This window comes from Pan troglodytes, chromosome 7, assembly GCF_028858775.2.
Source record: "Pan troglodytes isolate AG18354 chromosome 7, NHGRI_mPanTro3-v2.0_pri, whole genome shotgun sequence".
Lineage (NCBI taxonomy): Eukaryota > Metazoa > Chordata > Mammalia > Primates > Hominidae > Pan > Pan troglodytes.
This window is the reverse complement of record NC_072405.2, coordinates 50,497,896-50,512,764: the sequence shown is the minus strand read 5'-3', so window position 1 is coordinate 50,512,764 and position 14,869 is coordinate 50,497,896. Positions and strand designations below refer to the sequence as shown.

The following is a 14,869-nucleotide window of genomic DNA, read 5'->3' as shown; positions in this document are numbered from 1 at the left end:
CAGGGACCAGTTTTGTAGAAGATAGTTTTTCCACGGACAGAGGGAGGGGAGATAGTTTCGGGATGATTCAAGAGGATTACATTTATTGTGCACTTTATTTATATTACTATTACATTGCATTATATAATGAAATAATGGTATGACTCAGCATAATGTAGAATCAGTGGGAACCCTGAGCTTGTTTTCTTATAACTAGATGGTCCCATCTGGGGGTTATGGGAGACAGCGACAGATCATCAGGCATTAGATTCTTATAAGGAGTGCACAACCTCAATCCCTCGCATGTACAGTTCACAATAGGGTTTGCACTCCTATGAGAATCTAGTGCCACTGCTGATCCAACCGGAGGTGCAGCTCAGGCAGTAATGCGAGTGATGGGGAGCGGCTGTAAACACAGATGAAGCTTCACTGGCTCTCCAGCCACTCACCTCCTGCTGCGCAGCCTGATTCCTAACAGGCCATGGACAGATACCAGCCCATGGCCCCAGGGCCGGGGATTCCCAGTCTAGATGGAGACCTAGACAAGGCGTGCGACAATAACACCGATTTTAGATCCATCATGACATTTACCCCATCCCCTGCAAAGCCAGATGGCTACCAAAATTAAATCTTAGTTTAGACACAAAATGTCCGTCTTCTGGTCCAAAACATCCTTGTCATAAGTTTCTTGGCTGGGCGCGGTGGCTCACACCTATAATCCCAGCACTTTGGGAGGCTGAGGCAGGTGGATCACGAGGTCGGGGGTTCGAGACCAGCCTGACCAACATGGTGAAACCCCGTCTCTACTAAAAATACAAAAAAATTAGCTGGGCGTGGTGGCAGGCACCTGTAATCTCAGCTACTCAGGAGGCTGAGGCAGGAGAATTGCTTGAACCCGGTGGAGGTTGCAGTGAGCCGAGATCACACCACTGCACTCCAGCCTGGGCGACAGAGCAAGACTCTCTCTCAAAAAAAAAAAAAAAAAAAATCAAAAAAAAAAAAACAAGTTTCTTGCCCACTCTTCCTTTCTCTGAGTTTCCAGAGACATCACATCATTTCTTACCCAGCTGAGCAGAGTCCCAGCATGGCTCTCGTTCGAATACCCATCCTGCCACCTGCCCCAGTGAGAAGGGTTGGAGCAGTCCCTGTTCTCTGCCCCCGCCACCTCCATGACTCATGCATTCTGTGGAGGAGGCGCCCACTGCAGAAACAGCCAGGCTGGCTGGGAAAAGCCCTGTAGCAATTCCCCGTCCAGTTTCCCTGTGCCCGCTTTGTCTCCGTGTTATCTAGGCCTGGATTTATTTCTCTTTTTTGAAAATGAAGGGCTTTGATGAAATGTTCACAGGATGTGAGGTCACCAAGATTTTTTTCCTTTTTTTCTGTTCTTTTCTTTTCCTCGAAGTGATCCCTTGACTAAAATCAAGGCTCCCATTGTCACTTTATCAGCCTGCCCATGCCTAATTCTGCATTCTCAGGCTTCCCCAGAATCTGTCCGAGGGAAACCAATCTCAATTCAGAAGGAACACAGAGGCCCCAGTTTCTAGGGCTGCAGGATATTGCTGGGTCTTAATCATTCGGGTATATTTCAGCAAAGCTCAGGGCCCCTGCTAATGATCTGCAAACCCTCTCCTCTCAGTCTCCCATTGTTTAGCCCCTATTTATAAGTGAGTGCATGTGGTTGTTCACTTTCTGTTTCTGAGTTATTTCAGTTAGGATAATGGTCTCCAGTTTCATCCATGTTGCTCCAAAAGACAGACTTCATTGTTTTTTACGGCTTTGTCGTATTCCTCGGTGTATATGTGCATTTTCTTTATCCAGTCCTCCATTGATGGACACTTAGGTTAATTCTGTGCCTTTGCTATTGTGAATTGTGCTGTTGTGAATTGTGTGTGATAAACGTGTGAGTGCAGGTGTCTTTTTGATGTAATGATTTCTTTTTCTTTGAATAGATACTCAGTAGTGGGATTGCCGGGTCAAATGGATGTTCTATTTTTAGTTTGGGAAATCTCCATATTGTTTTCCATAGAGGTTCAGGATCCAGGATTTAAGTGCAACCATTCAGTGGAAAACCATCCTCTCAAGAGTTCAAATGAGAGTCCTCATGACCAGCACTCCCTGCTGAACGGCAATGCCCCACCCCCAAAAAAAGCCTCCATCCTCACCATCTTAGACCACATTGCAGGAAAGCAGCCCCATGCCCACCAGACAGGCCCACAGCTGCTGCTGCTCATGGGAGGTCTACCTCCCGTGCTCAGCAGGCAACCCACCCCAGTGCCCCTTTTCTACAATGACCATCAGCAGGGCTGCAGCTTCATAAAAATGTGGAAAAACAGTTTGAAAGCAATGTGAAAAGCAGTTAGGTGCCTTTCAACTTCAAACTCAGCACTCATGGTTTGACAAATATGAGTATATTTAGGATCAGAATGTATGAAATCTGGCCTCTCCTGAATAGTCGGTCATCCCACAATTTCCTCTGCCAAACTTCTCTTCCCTCCCTGCGTTCTTTCTTTCACCTCTCTCTCATTTTTACAAGGTCTGGTCTCAGCCAGACATGAACCAATGATGACAGATGCTCCTGCTGAGCCCTGTGATGTGCCAGGGCCCTGACATGCGTGGCTTCTCTCTGATCCTCACGTGACCTGCAGATGCAAAAGCCAGAGCTCAGCATAGTTGAAAATCTTGATTGAGGTCATATCCCAGTTACTGGCACAGCCGGATTTAAACCTAAGACTTTCCCCTACACGACAGGGCTTTTATTTCTCAGTCATCTGAAAAGGTGTCAGCAAGGGAAATGGCTTGTCTATTTCCAGGGGCATTTTACAAGCAAATACTGAAAGGCTTCGGTGGGCTTAAGGGCTGATGGCTTTGATCGAATTTCAGGCATGTTGGCCCCAAGGCCCTGTGTATATTCCCTGGGCCCATTCAAGGGGATGCTGGAGCCAGAAAGTCCCCGGAGGCCACCTACTGCAGCCCTGCACTTTACAAAGAAGAGAAAGATTCTCCCTAAAATTACAGAGCAGGGCCAAAGATGCCTACTGGAGCAAACCCCCATCGGGGCACCTCCTACCGCAGGTGAGCCCAAGGCTGGTCCTGCCTTCTCAGTGGCTACTCCCCTGAGCTCCCGCCACCACACAAAGTGTTCCAATCCTTGTGCATCCTCCAGTCCTTTTAACCTCTCATGTCCTGAGAGGCCAGAGCTACAGCCACAGATTCCAGAAGACACCCCACTCCCAGCCCCAACCTGGTGCCTTTAGAATTAGAAACACTTCTTGTCATCACAGGGTCCTGAAAGTCCCTTTTAAGCCTGGGACACTAGGACTCTAAAGGAAGATGATTCTTAAGGTCCCATCCCACTTCCAAATTCCTGCGATTCAATGACATCACGGCTGTGAATAATCAGCCTGGCCCGAAGCCAGGATGGGCTGTGCTGCTTCCACCGTGAACTTCCTCCCCCTGCTTTATAAAAACAGGCCCGCCTCAGCTCCCTCATGGCCCTGTCCACTGAGCATCCTCCCGCCACACAGAAACCCGCCCAGCCGGGGCCACCGACCCCACCCCCTGCCTGGAAACTTAAAGGAGGCCGGAGCTGTGGGGAGCTCAGAGCTGAGATCCTACAGGAGTCCAGGGCTGGAGAGAAAACCTCTGCGAGGAAAGGGAAGGAGCAAGCCGTGGTAGGTCGGGTTTCTGTGCCTTGGGGTCTGTCTCCTCTTCTTTCTCTTTAAAGTCTTTCCAGCAAGCTGAGCCAGTGAAGGAATGCTTTAACCAAGGGACCAACTTTGTAATTCAGGCAACTAGAGGATCCGCTAGAATCCACTCCAGAGGGGAGATGTCTGTTTGCATTTGCATGTGATTGGGATAGGCTGGAGTGTTTTGGAGGGGAGAGGCAGTCGGGGAAAGGGAGACTAGGGAGGTTGCATTCATTGGAGAAGCCTCTGCTGACAGAGTAAAGGGGAAAGTGAAAAGAACGATACAGAAAAGCCCCAAATAGCCTATGGGAGTACCTCAAGATGAGCAAGCAATAAAAGGAAAATCGGCTGCCTTGGGACACGTGCCTGTGACAGCTGGGAGGGCCCTCTGGGTCCCCTAGTTTCCTCCCTCCCCCGATGAACCCCCAGGAAGGAACTGAGGCTGTGGATGGGGCAGAGGGGGACTTACTTCCAGAGCACTATTTGCTAGGTGCTGGGAGAGAGAAGCAGGTGGCTTTCACACCCCACATTACCCCGTGGGATAGAGAAATGCCTCTGATCTCCTCCCTAGGTGCCACCCCTACGAGTCTCCACAGGTCAGTTTGGCCCTCTGGCTTTTTGCCCAGGGTGCATCAGTCAAGTGTGCAGTCCTCCTTAAAGGACATTTTAATTACAGGGGAAAAAACTGACATTAATGTCTTTTATTCCTAAAGCACTCTGCAGGAAGCATGTGGGGTTCTCCAGATTTTCACTGTTATTATCTTTATTTTCTTAACCTCACAGGGAGGGAGAGAGGAAGGGAAGGAGGGAAGACGAAAACACGCCGAGGTCCCAGGTAACTAATGACAACTCAAGCTCAAAGAAGTGTGGTAACAAGGATGCGTTTGGTGGCCAATTGGGAATAATATGGTGGTCTCCTGTAGCTGCTTGATGACAGAAAAAATGTCGTGTGTGTGTGTATGCGTGTGCATTGCAGTCCCGGGAAGCGGTCTTGCAAATACCATTGTCAGGTGGAGTCCCCTCAAAGGTGACTTCCTAGCAGTACTTGCTGTGGCAAGAACACTCATTCTGGGATCTAGACTCAATCCATGACGGTCAGCATGAGCTGCTGGGTGCGTGCTTCCTGTGCAGGCAGAGTCGGACTCCAGCACTGGCAGGGACACTGTGAGTATTGAGATATGAATAGCTCCATCCTGCCCACCCATTTATTCCACCTAAAATGTTCTCAAAGACGCCAGCCTCCAAGCTCTGGATCAAATGATAAAGCCCCAGATCAAAATCTCAGGAGCAAATGAAAGCTGCCCTTGTCTCCAAAGTGCTCCTTCTCTGCCCGACTCCCCAAGACCAGCTCGGTTTATTTCAAAATGACTCGCATCGGATTCTCCCAGTGTCTGCGGCTCCCCCTGCTTCATCACAGGCCTGGGACAGTCCAGGCAGCCAGGGAATAGCTGGGAATAGCAGTTCCCCTTTGTTGGTTTTTGAGTTCACTGAGGCTTTGATTTCCCCCAGGGCCTGACGTTGCTGAGCAGAGCCAGCGGCCAGTAGATTTCAAAGGATTCCAAAAAACAGCCAGGCACTCCTTTGTGAACCCAAAAGTATCTGAGACAGGTCTGTCAATTTAGAAAGTTTATTTTGCCAATGTTAAGAACACACATGTGACACGGCCTCTGGAGATCCTGAGGACATATGTCCAAGGTGGCCAAGGTGCAGCTTGGTTTCATACATTTCAGGGAGACATGAGACGTTAATCAATGTATGTAAGATGTGCACGGGTTCGGTCTGGAAAGGCAGGACAACTCGAAGTAGGCGCTTCCAGGTCATAGGTAGATAAGAGAAGGCTTCATTCTTCTGAGTCTTTGTCAGCCTTTCACTGAATACCCAATTTACATATGAGAGGGGGGCAGAGGAAGAGTCACTTATGCCTTAGTTGGCTCAGTGAATCTACTTTTTTTTTTTTTTGAGACGGAGTTTCACTCTTTTTGCCCAGGCTAGAGTGCAATGGCATGATCCCGGCTACTGCAACCTCCACCTCCCAGGTTCAAGTGATTCTCCTGCCTCAGCCTTCTGAGTAACTGGGATTACAGGCGCCTGCCACCACACCTGGCTAATTTTTGTATTTTTAGTAGAGACAGGGTTTCACCATGTTGGCCAGACTGGTCTTGAACTCGTGACCTCAGGTGATCCACCCACCTCGGCCCCCCGAAGTGCTGGGATTACAGGCATGAGCCAACATGCCTGGCCTGAATCTTCATTTTTACAAAAACAATAGGGCAGAGGAAGCAATCAGATATGCGTTTGTCTCAGGTGAGCAGAGGGATGACTTTGAGTTCTGTCCTTTGTCCTGTACCCATTTGCATTGCCAAGGTGAAGTTCAGCAGAACTGTTTTAGGGTAAAGATCTTGAAGTCCACAGGGAGTTTCCTTGTGGGTAAATTGTGAGAGAGGTATGTAGCCTTTTATCTTTGTAGCTGTCTTATGTAGGAATAAAATGGGAGGCAGGTTTGCCTCATGTAGTTCCCAGCTTGGCTTTTCCCTTTGGCTTAGTGATTTGGGGGTCTTGAGATTTATTTTCCTTTCATACCTTGGTAGTGTCACTTGAAGCCACCACGCCCGGCTAATTTTTATATTTTTAGTAGAGACAGGGTTTCACCATGTTGATCAGGCTGGTCTCGAACTCCTGACCTCGTGATCTGCCCTCCTCCTCCAAACTGCTGGGATTACAGGCATGAGCCACCATGCCCGGCCAATTTTTCTTTTCTTTTCTTTTCTTTTTTTTTTTTGAGATGGAGTCTCGCTTTTTCACCAGGCTGGGGTGCAGTGGCACAATCTTGGCTCACTGCAACCTCCACCTCCCAGGTTCAAGCGATTTTCCTGCCTCAGCCTCCCAAATAGCTGGGATTACAGGCGCCCGCCACCACGCCCAGCTAAGTTTTCACCATGTTGGCCAGGCTGGTCTTGAACACCTGACCTCAAGTGATCTGCCCGCCTTGGCCTCGCAAAGTATTGGGATTACAGGCGTGAGCCACCATGCCCAGACAGGTTTTTCTTTGATTATTTGGCATTATGCACCTGCAATCTCAGAATAAATTTTTTACTTTCTCTGAGTGATTTTCGCTTCTGCTTTGATGAGATTGTTGGGACGGACAATAAGGGACCAGTGCATTCTGCTCATTCCTTCTTGGGGCCATTTCTTTTGTATATACGGGAGAAAATTTCTGTCTATAGTGTCAGGCTATAAACCTCGTCCTAGTCAAGCAGCTCACAAAACCACATGGTGGGTCTCACATCAAACCAGGTAAAAGAGTGAGGATGATTTAGACTCAAAGAAAATTAGAGCTAGAAAGAAATTTAAAGCTCATCCACCCTGCTCCAACCCTAAGTCAAGCCACATGGTCTTCCGATAGTGGCTCAGTTTTCTACTTACGTATAAAGACAGCACATTCTCTTAGCAATATGTGTTTGTATATGTGTGTGTGTGTGTGTGTGTGTGTGTGTGTGTGTATGTGTGTGGGTATATATATATATATATTTAGAGACAAGGTCTGACTCCATCACCCAGGCTGGAGTGCAGCAGTGTGATCGTAGGTCACTGAACCTTCAAACTCCTGGGCTCAAGTGATCCTCCATCTCAGCCTCCCAAGTAGCTAGGACTACAGGGGCATGCTGCCATATCCAGCTAATTATAAAATTTTTTTGTAGAAGCAGGGTTTTGCTTTGTTGCCCAGGCTGGTCTCAAATTCCTGGCCTCAAGCCACCCTCTTGCCATGGCCTCACAAAATGCTGGGATTACAGGCAAGAGCCACTGTGCCCAGTCCCTCTTAGTGATATTTTGCATATTATATATTCAAAAAATATTTTCTATGTATGCCACTTGGGAAACTTCTGTAGAATGGGATAGAGGGACAGATAAACCCAATTCTTGATCCACTCAAAAATAACACCTGTGACAGAGTGAAGATGAAACAGGTGCTGGGCACACAGCAAGTGTTTTAGAAACATTTTTGAACTCAACTTTGCCTGAGTTGTGGTGCTGATCATGGCTGCCAGGAAATGCTAGCCAGCTGTTCTTCCTATACAAGTATATGACTGGGTGTCTGCAGCAGCTGCCCGGCTGTGAATTGCACACACCAATGGCCAAGACCCAGCAGCGACTTGGCTAACAGGCCCAGTCGATGTGCATGGGTGACCACGCGATGCTCCTGACACACGCACTGGTGGCTTAGGGAAGTTTTTTTGAGGATTGATCAGAAGATCTGATTCCACCTGGAGCCTCTGAAGTGATCACTTCCGGGTTAGGCTGAACCCAGATACCAGGAGACCTGTGTATTGAGAGCCTTTTGTTTTTTTTATGTAGTCACAACTATTCCATTAACATACAGCTAGGCATTAGAGAATCCATGCTGGACTCCTACAAAGGCCCCTAGATCCTTAGAACACTCAGAGATTCCAAAGCACATGTCCTCCCAGGACACCCTGGCAGCAGAGCCCGGGGGCAACTGTCACCTTTGCCTGCTGTCGGGAGCTGTGCTGATGGGTAGGGGGCTCTGTGCTTGCTGTGGCCCAGATCCAAGCTGTGGGGATGTGCTCTGTCTGGAGCAGACCCCTTCACTGTCTGCCCAACTCCTTCGTGTGTTCCCGGAACAGCTTCTGTGTTATGCATTCCAGAAAGCCTGCCTGACCACCCCCACCTCAACAAGCCTGGGATGGACAACCTCCTCCGCATTCCACTCCAAGCCCACCCCCGTCCCCACCCTGCTGCGTGGTATGGCACTGCTCTGCTGTACCCTGAGCGTCTAGTTATTCATCAGGCCTCTTCCTAACTATGAGCTCTTTCAGGATAAGAGCTGTGTCTTTGCATCACCAGAGCCTGCACCAGGGCACGGCCGGTGCTCCATACACGTTGATGGTGAATATATAGCACGGGTAGATCATTGTCTGTGAATGCTTAACAGAGAAGCAGCTCATGTGGGTGCTTGAGGGCTGGGGGGGCAGGGTGGGGGTCTGGTAGGCGCTGGGAGGAGGACATCCCTGCAGCTTCTCCAGCGCCATAGATGGGACTCTTGATGTGGGCAGTTTTTATTTCAGCTGAGTCTCCAGAAGGCAGGGGACAGGGACTGGGAGGGGATGCTAAACCCGATAACCCAGTATGGATGAGCTAACAGAGGCAGGGCACACAGCTCCTGCCTGTAATCCCAGCACTTTGGGAGCCCGAGGTGGGCGGGTTGCTTGAGCCAAGGAGCTTGAAACCAGCCCGGGTCTTGAACATAGCGAAGACTCTGTCTCTACAAAAAAATGAAAAAAAAAAAAATTAGCCAGACATGGTGGCACGCACCTGTAGTCCCAGCTACTTGAGAAGCTGAGGTGAGAGGATCACTTGAGCCAGGGAGGTTGAAACTGCAGTGAGCTGTGATCACGCCACTGCACTCCAGTCTGGGTGACTGGGCGAGACCCTGTCTCAAAACAAATAAATAAGAAAGAGAGACTACTGGTCAACTTGATTTCTGCTGGTTATTCTCTTTCTGTCATGTTCACCAAAAAGAGAAACCTGTTGTATTTTATCTTGTTGTAGCAAGAGCCAGTGTCTAACACCTGGGCTACTGAGAGAAAGCGAAGGGTTTTTTTCTGGGAAGCTCCAATTTCCTTATTTCTCTCACATGATGCCTCTGACTTTCATAGTGTGGCTTGGTCAGATGGGCCTTATCAATAGAGATGGCCTGATGTCTCAGCTGTCTCATCTCAGCTGCTAGTTCTGGCTTCTGCTGGGAGTCCACAGTGGCCTCTGCATGCATGGTGTGGGAAAGGCAAATAAAAAAGCAGATTAAAAACCAGATTAAAGACATCATCCTGTATTCAGGAAATAATGGCTCCTGTTGATACTGTTCTACGAACACAGATGAAGGCACAAAATTCTACATCAATTGCAGAGAATTGGTTATAGGCTAACACAGGTGGTCGGATGATCTAGGAAGCAGTATTCAGTATTAACGGGGATCCATGAGGACCCCATGAAGCGTGGCATCTCTTCTGCGTCAGCAGCTTCAAGTTGTTCCAGGGAGAAGCGGGAAGCCTCAGTGCTTTTGTTGAGGAAGGATGTTCATGACAGTAGGTGCAGGTCACTCCTGCCGTGCAACCAGGTGTGGGGGAAGGACTTTCCTGCTTCTTTTCCAATTACCTTACAATTCAGCAAGACGGAAATGATTAGCCCATGACAAAAACCAGGAAACAGGCTCAGAGAGAGTGAGTTGCCCACACAGAATGTGTGCTGTAAATGCAGTTAGATTTCCAGGTTGAGAATCCAGTGACCACGCCCCTTCTTTGTGGCATTCTGCTGTCATATACCATGTGGAACACATTAAGAACGTTATGGCCAGGCGTGTTGGCTCACGCCTGTAATCCTAGCACTTTGGGAGGCCAAGGTGGACAGATCACCTGAGGCTGGGAGTTCGAGACCAGCCTGGCCAGCATGCCGAAACCCTGTCTCTACTAAAAATACAAAAATTAGCCAGGCATGGTGGCACACACTTGTAATCTGAGCTACTCGGGAGGCTGAAGAAGGAGAATCGCTTAAACCCAGGAGGCGGAGGTTGCAGTGAGCTGAGATTGCACCGTTGCAATCCAGCCTGGGCAACAGAATGAAACTCCATCTCAAAAAAAAAAAAAGTCACAATTGGGTGTCACGTAGACAGTGAGGAGTAGTGGAAAGAGTGTTAGATTTGGGGTAAGAGAACTGTGTCTCCTGGGCTTGACTCCTGATGCCAACTCTCACAAGATGTGTCACTGTACAGCACGACGCTTATACTTTGTTTTTGTTTTTTTTTTTTGAGACAGGATCTTGCTCTGTCTCAAGCTGGAGTGCAGTGGTATGATCACAGCTCACTGCAGCCTCAAACTGCCAGGCTCAGGCCATCCTCCCACCTCAGCCTCCCAAGTAGCTGGGACTACAGGCATGTACCACCATGCCCAAATAATTTTTTGTATTTTTTTGTTGAGATGGGGTTTTGCCATGTTACCCAGGGAGGTCTCAAACTCCAAGGATCAAGCCACCCACCCTCCTTGGCCTCCCAAAGTGTTGGGATTACAGATGTGAGCCACCACACCTTGCAAATTTTTGTATTTTTTGTACAGACGAGGGTCTCCCTATGTTGCCGAGGCTGATCTTGAACTCCTGGGCTCAAATGATCCACCCTCCTCAGCCTCCCAAAGTGTTGGGATTACAGACGTGAGCCACTGCTCTCAGCCCCTTACACTTTTTTGAAGTTCAGTTCTCCCATCTGTAAAAACGAGGTAATAATATTGCCTCAAATGACTTAATGGATGTGAAAGGGTTTAGTAAACTCTGTGCCTGGAAAGGTAGAAGCTACTCAAATATCTGTTGAGTGAGTGGCATTCATCCATGTGTACATTTCTCAGGCAACAATAATGTCACTTTCACCTAAGGCCAGTAAAATGTGGGTAAAGTCATATAATGATACAATGAAAGTTTCTGATCAGTATTTCCTAATTCAAGTGTGTTGAAATGTGGAGTTGGGCTGGAGAATTGTCAAATCATTGCGTATTTAATTACCTTGTGGTGATGTTTGCTTTAGGGAGTGGAAGGAACATGAGGAACGAACGACCTTCATCACGGAAGATGACACTCATTTAGATTCACTTTAGATTTCAGGGCTTGTTTAGATGCAGACTTTGCGGTTAACATTTTATTGCACTGACTGATTTAGTTTTCACCAGGTGGTCCTTGTGTTTGCTTCAGAAGGATCTAAGTGTATTAGGACAGTGTTTCTTCTGTTTTGATTGTGGGAGGAGGCGGGATAGACTTCTGTTTTCCTAGACCCACAACCAAAATTCCCCACTCCCAAATAACCAGGATTACCAGGCAGAGGGTGGAGCATTGAGGAGATGACAGCTGGACATGCCTGCTGTAGCTTTTTCTGAGTTTAATTCCATATAGCTTAGACACAGGCCATATGCCTACATTTGGAAGATGTTTTGGAGAAAATTCTGCTCTGATGGGTGGGGGGCAGGGTCTGCCAGGAAAATATTCTATTCTTTTGAAGACATGGGGTCTTGCTATGTTGCCTAGGCTGGTCTTGAACTCCTCGCCTCAAGTGATGCTCCTGCCTCAGCCTCCTGAGTAGCTAGGACTACAGGTGCAAACCACCACACCCAGCTCTGAGAGGATGCTATACTCTTCACTTCACTGGAATTGGTGAAATTAGATAAGAAACAGACTCTTCCTCTCTTCTCCCCTAGTTATAAACAGTTCTGTTAAGAGAGGGAAAATAACCATTTAGCCTATAGAAAATCACCTTTTCGAAAAGTTAAGAATTACTTATGTGATGGTAGTTTTTGAAAGTGGTTTTTATTCTGAGATCATGGCCTCTGTACTATGCAGGGCCTGGAGAAGTGGGATGAGAGCTACCAGGCTCAAAGCTCCTGTCCCGAACAAAGGGTTGCTTTCGTGGGAGCACGCCACCCTTTCCAAGGCTAGTTCCTCTCCCAGCATCTCACTTCAGCTCTCGTCCTGCTCTAGAAACGTGCCTTTGCTGGTCCAAGGAATCCTGGCCGTTTCTTTTCTTAATTGTTGGCATTCATCTGGGCTATGGTGGTTGTGGCAGGGGTGGCAGTGGAGAGTGTGTTGTTTTAAATCCATGAGTAATTTTAGGGTATTGGTACTCTTGAAGACTGACTTTCTCTTGCTCAGGTTTTCAGAGAGACCTTTTGCTAAGCAACAATAGCCTAAGAATCTCCTTGACCAAAGATAAATGTAGCAAACTTTGCACATGGTGCAACATTTGATAATAGTATCAATTTACGTTTGTCTTTCCCTTGCAATTTCCCTCCTCCTCTAGCTTGCTCACATTTCTGCCTTCTTCTTGCTGGCAAGAGTACAGACTATAATTCTCCAGTTCACTAACATCTGGAGCGACTGCACTGTTTGCAATTTCATTGATTGACTACATGTGTACAGTTCCTTTATTGCAAGTCACTTTTCTGTATAATCTTTTTTGAGACGAAGTCCTGCTCTGTCGCCCAGGCTGCAGTAGCGCAATCTTGGCTCACTGCAACTTCCGCTTCCTGGGTTCAAGCGATTCTCCTGCCTCAGCCTCCTGAGCAGCTGGGATTATAGGCGCCCACCACCATGCCCAGCTAATTTTTTTGTATTTTTAGTAGAGATGGGGTTTCACTATGTTGGCCAGGCTTGTTTTGAACTCCTGACCTCAAGAGATCTGCCAGCCTTGGCCTCCCAAAGTGCTGGGATTACAGGTGTGAGCCACTGTGCCTGGCCATATAATCTATTTTTTAAATGTTTTTATATTAAAATAAACAGAGACAGAGTCTCACTGTGTTGCCCAGGCTGATCTCGAACTCCTGGGTTCAAGTGATCCTCCCACCCTGGCCTCCCAAAGTGCTGGGGTTACAGGCGTGAAACACCTCATGTGGCCTCGCTTTCCTATGTAATTGAAACAATAGAACTATAGTGCCATTTGTAAGAGTTTCCCAGTTTATACTGCATGTGACACTCCCCATGTCGTATGTTCTCACAACAGAACAGAAACCGCAGGATGTCAGCACCGGAGGCAACCTTGGAGCATCCAGCCCACTTGGTTTTGCATTGCTGGCAGGAGATTTTATGTCTCAAAATATAGATGCTTTTTGGAAGGACAGCACATTAATTATTTTTCAGTCATTTTTACCTTATGCGAACAAGCTGATTAGTTCCTTTCCTAGGAGCTGGTTTTTATGGAGGGAAGATGGGGCCGGTAGAGGCAGATAGAGGGGGATGTAATACACAGGCACTGAGACAGCACCCCACTGACTTTCCCCTGTCCCTCCTCCAGCTGGCCTCCTCCTTTCCAGGGGCTGTGCCCAATCCAGAATCAGTTACTCACTGGTGCCCATCGACCATCATTTCCCCATGTGGCCACCATAGAAATGAACACCACCTTTCTGGTTGGCATGATCATCAATTTCTCAGCCAAAACGGCATGCATCCTTGGCTCTGGGAAACAGTACATCTCCCAGGAAAGTGAGCTTACAGCACGGTACCCCACTTCCTGGTTACCAGACTATTGTTCCCGTTTTCCCCTAGAACAGTCATCATTCACAGGTTGTTTGGCAGGGCCCGGGAACAGAGTCACTCTGGTTGCTACCGCCAACAGACCAAACACGGCTTCCAGGCAGGAAGGTCAGAGCTGCTCTGCAGGATGCACATGCAGGTTGGAAGCAGACAGGGCTGGCCGAGCACAGATATGCTGGCTGTGTCCTACACACAGGTGCCTACACACACATCCTTCAGATCCGGGCTGCACTCTATCAGCCAACCCACGGACTCTGTTTTTTCTAATTTGCACAGATTCTTTGTCAACCTGCCATGCCCTGAGACTGTTGAACTTCATCCAACAGAGAGGGTACCTTTTGCAAATCTGCAAAAATCAACTTTGTGTGCTAAGGTGGCCTGAGAGGGCTAGACCTTGGGGTCTTGGGGACCAGCATTCCACCTCTCCTCTCATACAGTGATTCTGGATTCCAGCCCAGCAAAAGTCAGCCAACCTTGGGGCCTTCCTTTCTTTCATCCTTTCTTTTTTTTCCTTTCTGTGTCTCCCTTCCTACCCCCTTCCTTCCTTCTTCTCATTTGCCTGTTTTTTTTTTTTCAGTTCTTTGATGATCCTGAGAAGCTACTAAATATAGCAAAAGGGAGATAACACAGAACAAAATTAGAAGTCTTTCTATTTATAAAAATGAGCCTCTTCCATCCCTTCCGCCAATGTCATCTCTCACCCGGGTCTCGCCAGAGCACTCATGGACCTCCCTTTGGTGAGGCCCAAAGTCCATCCCAGCCACGCCCTGCGGTCCCGAGTCTGAGTCCATTGTTCTGGCTTTCACTCTGCTCTGCATCCCGTCACTGGCCCCAGACCTCGACGCCCACCTCTTCAGCGAAGGCGAAACAAGGACTCATTTTTCCTCCCTCTCTTCTCTCTTTCTTGTTTTCAGACTGCACTGTTTTTCTGCTGGCCGGATGACTCATTTCTTTGTCATCTCTTACCCCACTTGGCCTTTTCAGCTGCTCGAATCGCCTCTGTGTGATGCGGACAGAGCTATCGCCCTGCTGGGGTGAGATTCACTTGCATTGAATCAGCTCAAGGCGCAGGAAGGCCCAGGGAAGCCAAGGAAGAGAAGAGACAAGTCTCCAACTCTCTCAGGAGC

General features: G+C 48.1%; 1 protein-coding gene across 4 annotated transcripts in view; it reads left to right on the top strand.

Moving 5' to 3' along the window:
• Positions 1 to 3,469: 3,469 nt before the first annotated feature.
• PLAT (plasminogen activator, tissue type) overlaps positions 3,470 to 14,869 on the top strand; it is a 32,574-nt gene continuing 21,174 nt past the window's right edge. The window contains exons 1-2 of one of the 4 annotated variants that reach the window (XM_063816300.1): positions 3,470 to 3,650; positions 4,449 to 4,500. The gene's annotated coding sequence lies outside the window, so the exon portion shown is untranslated. Of the gene's footprint in view, positions 3,651 to 4,448; positions 5,274 to 14,869 lie in introns of those variants that run through there. The other 3 variants (XM_528120.8, XM_063816301.1, XM_003311700.6) reach the window with 3 other exon arrangements.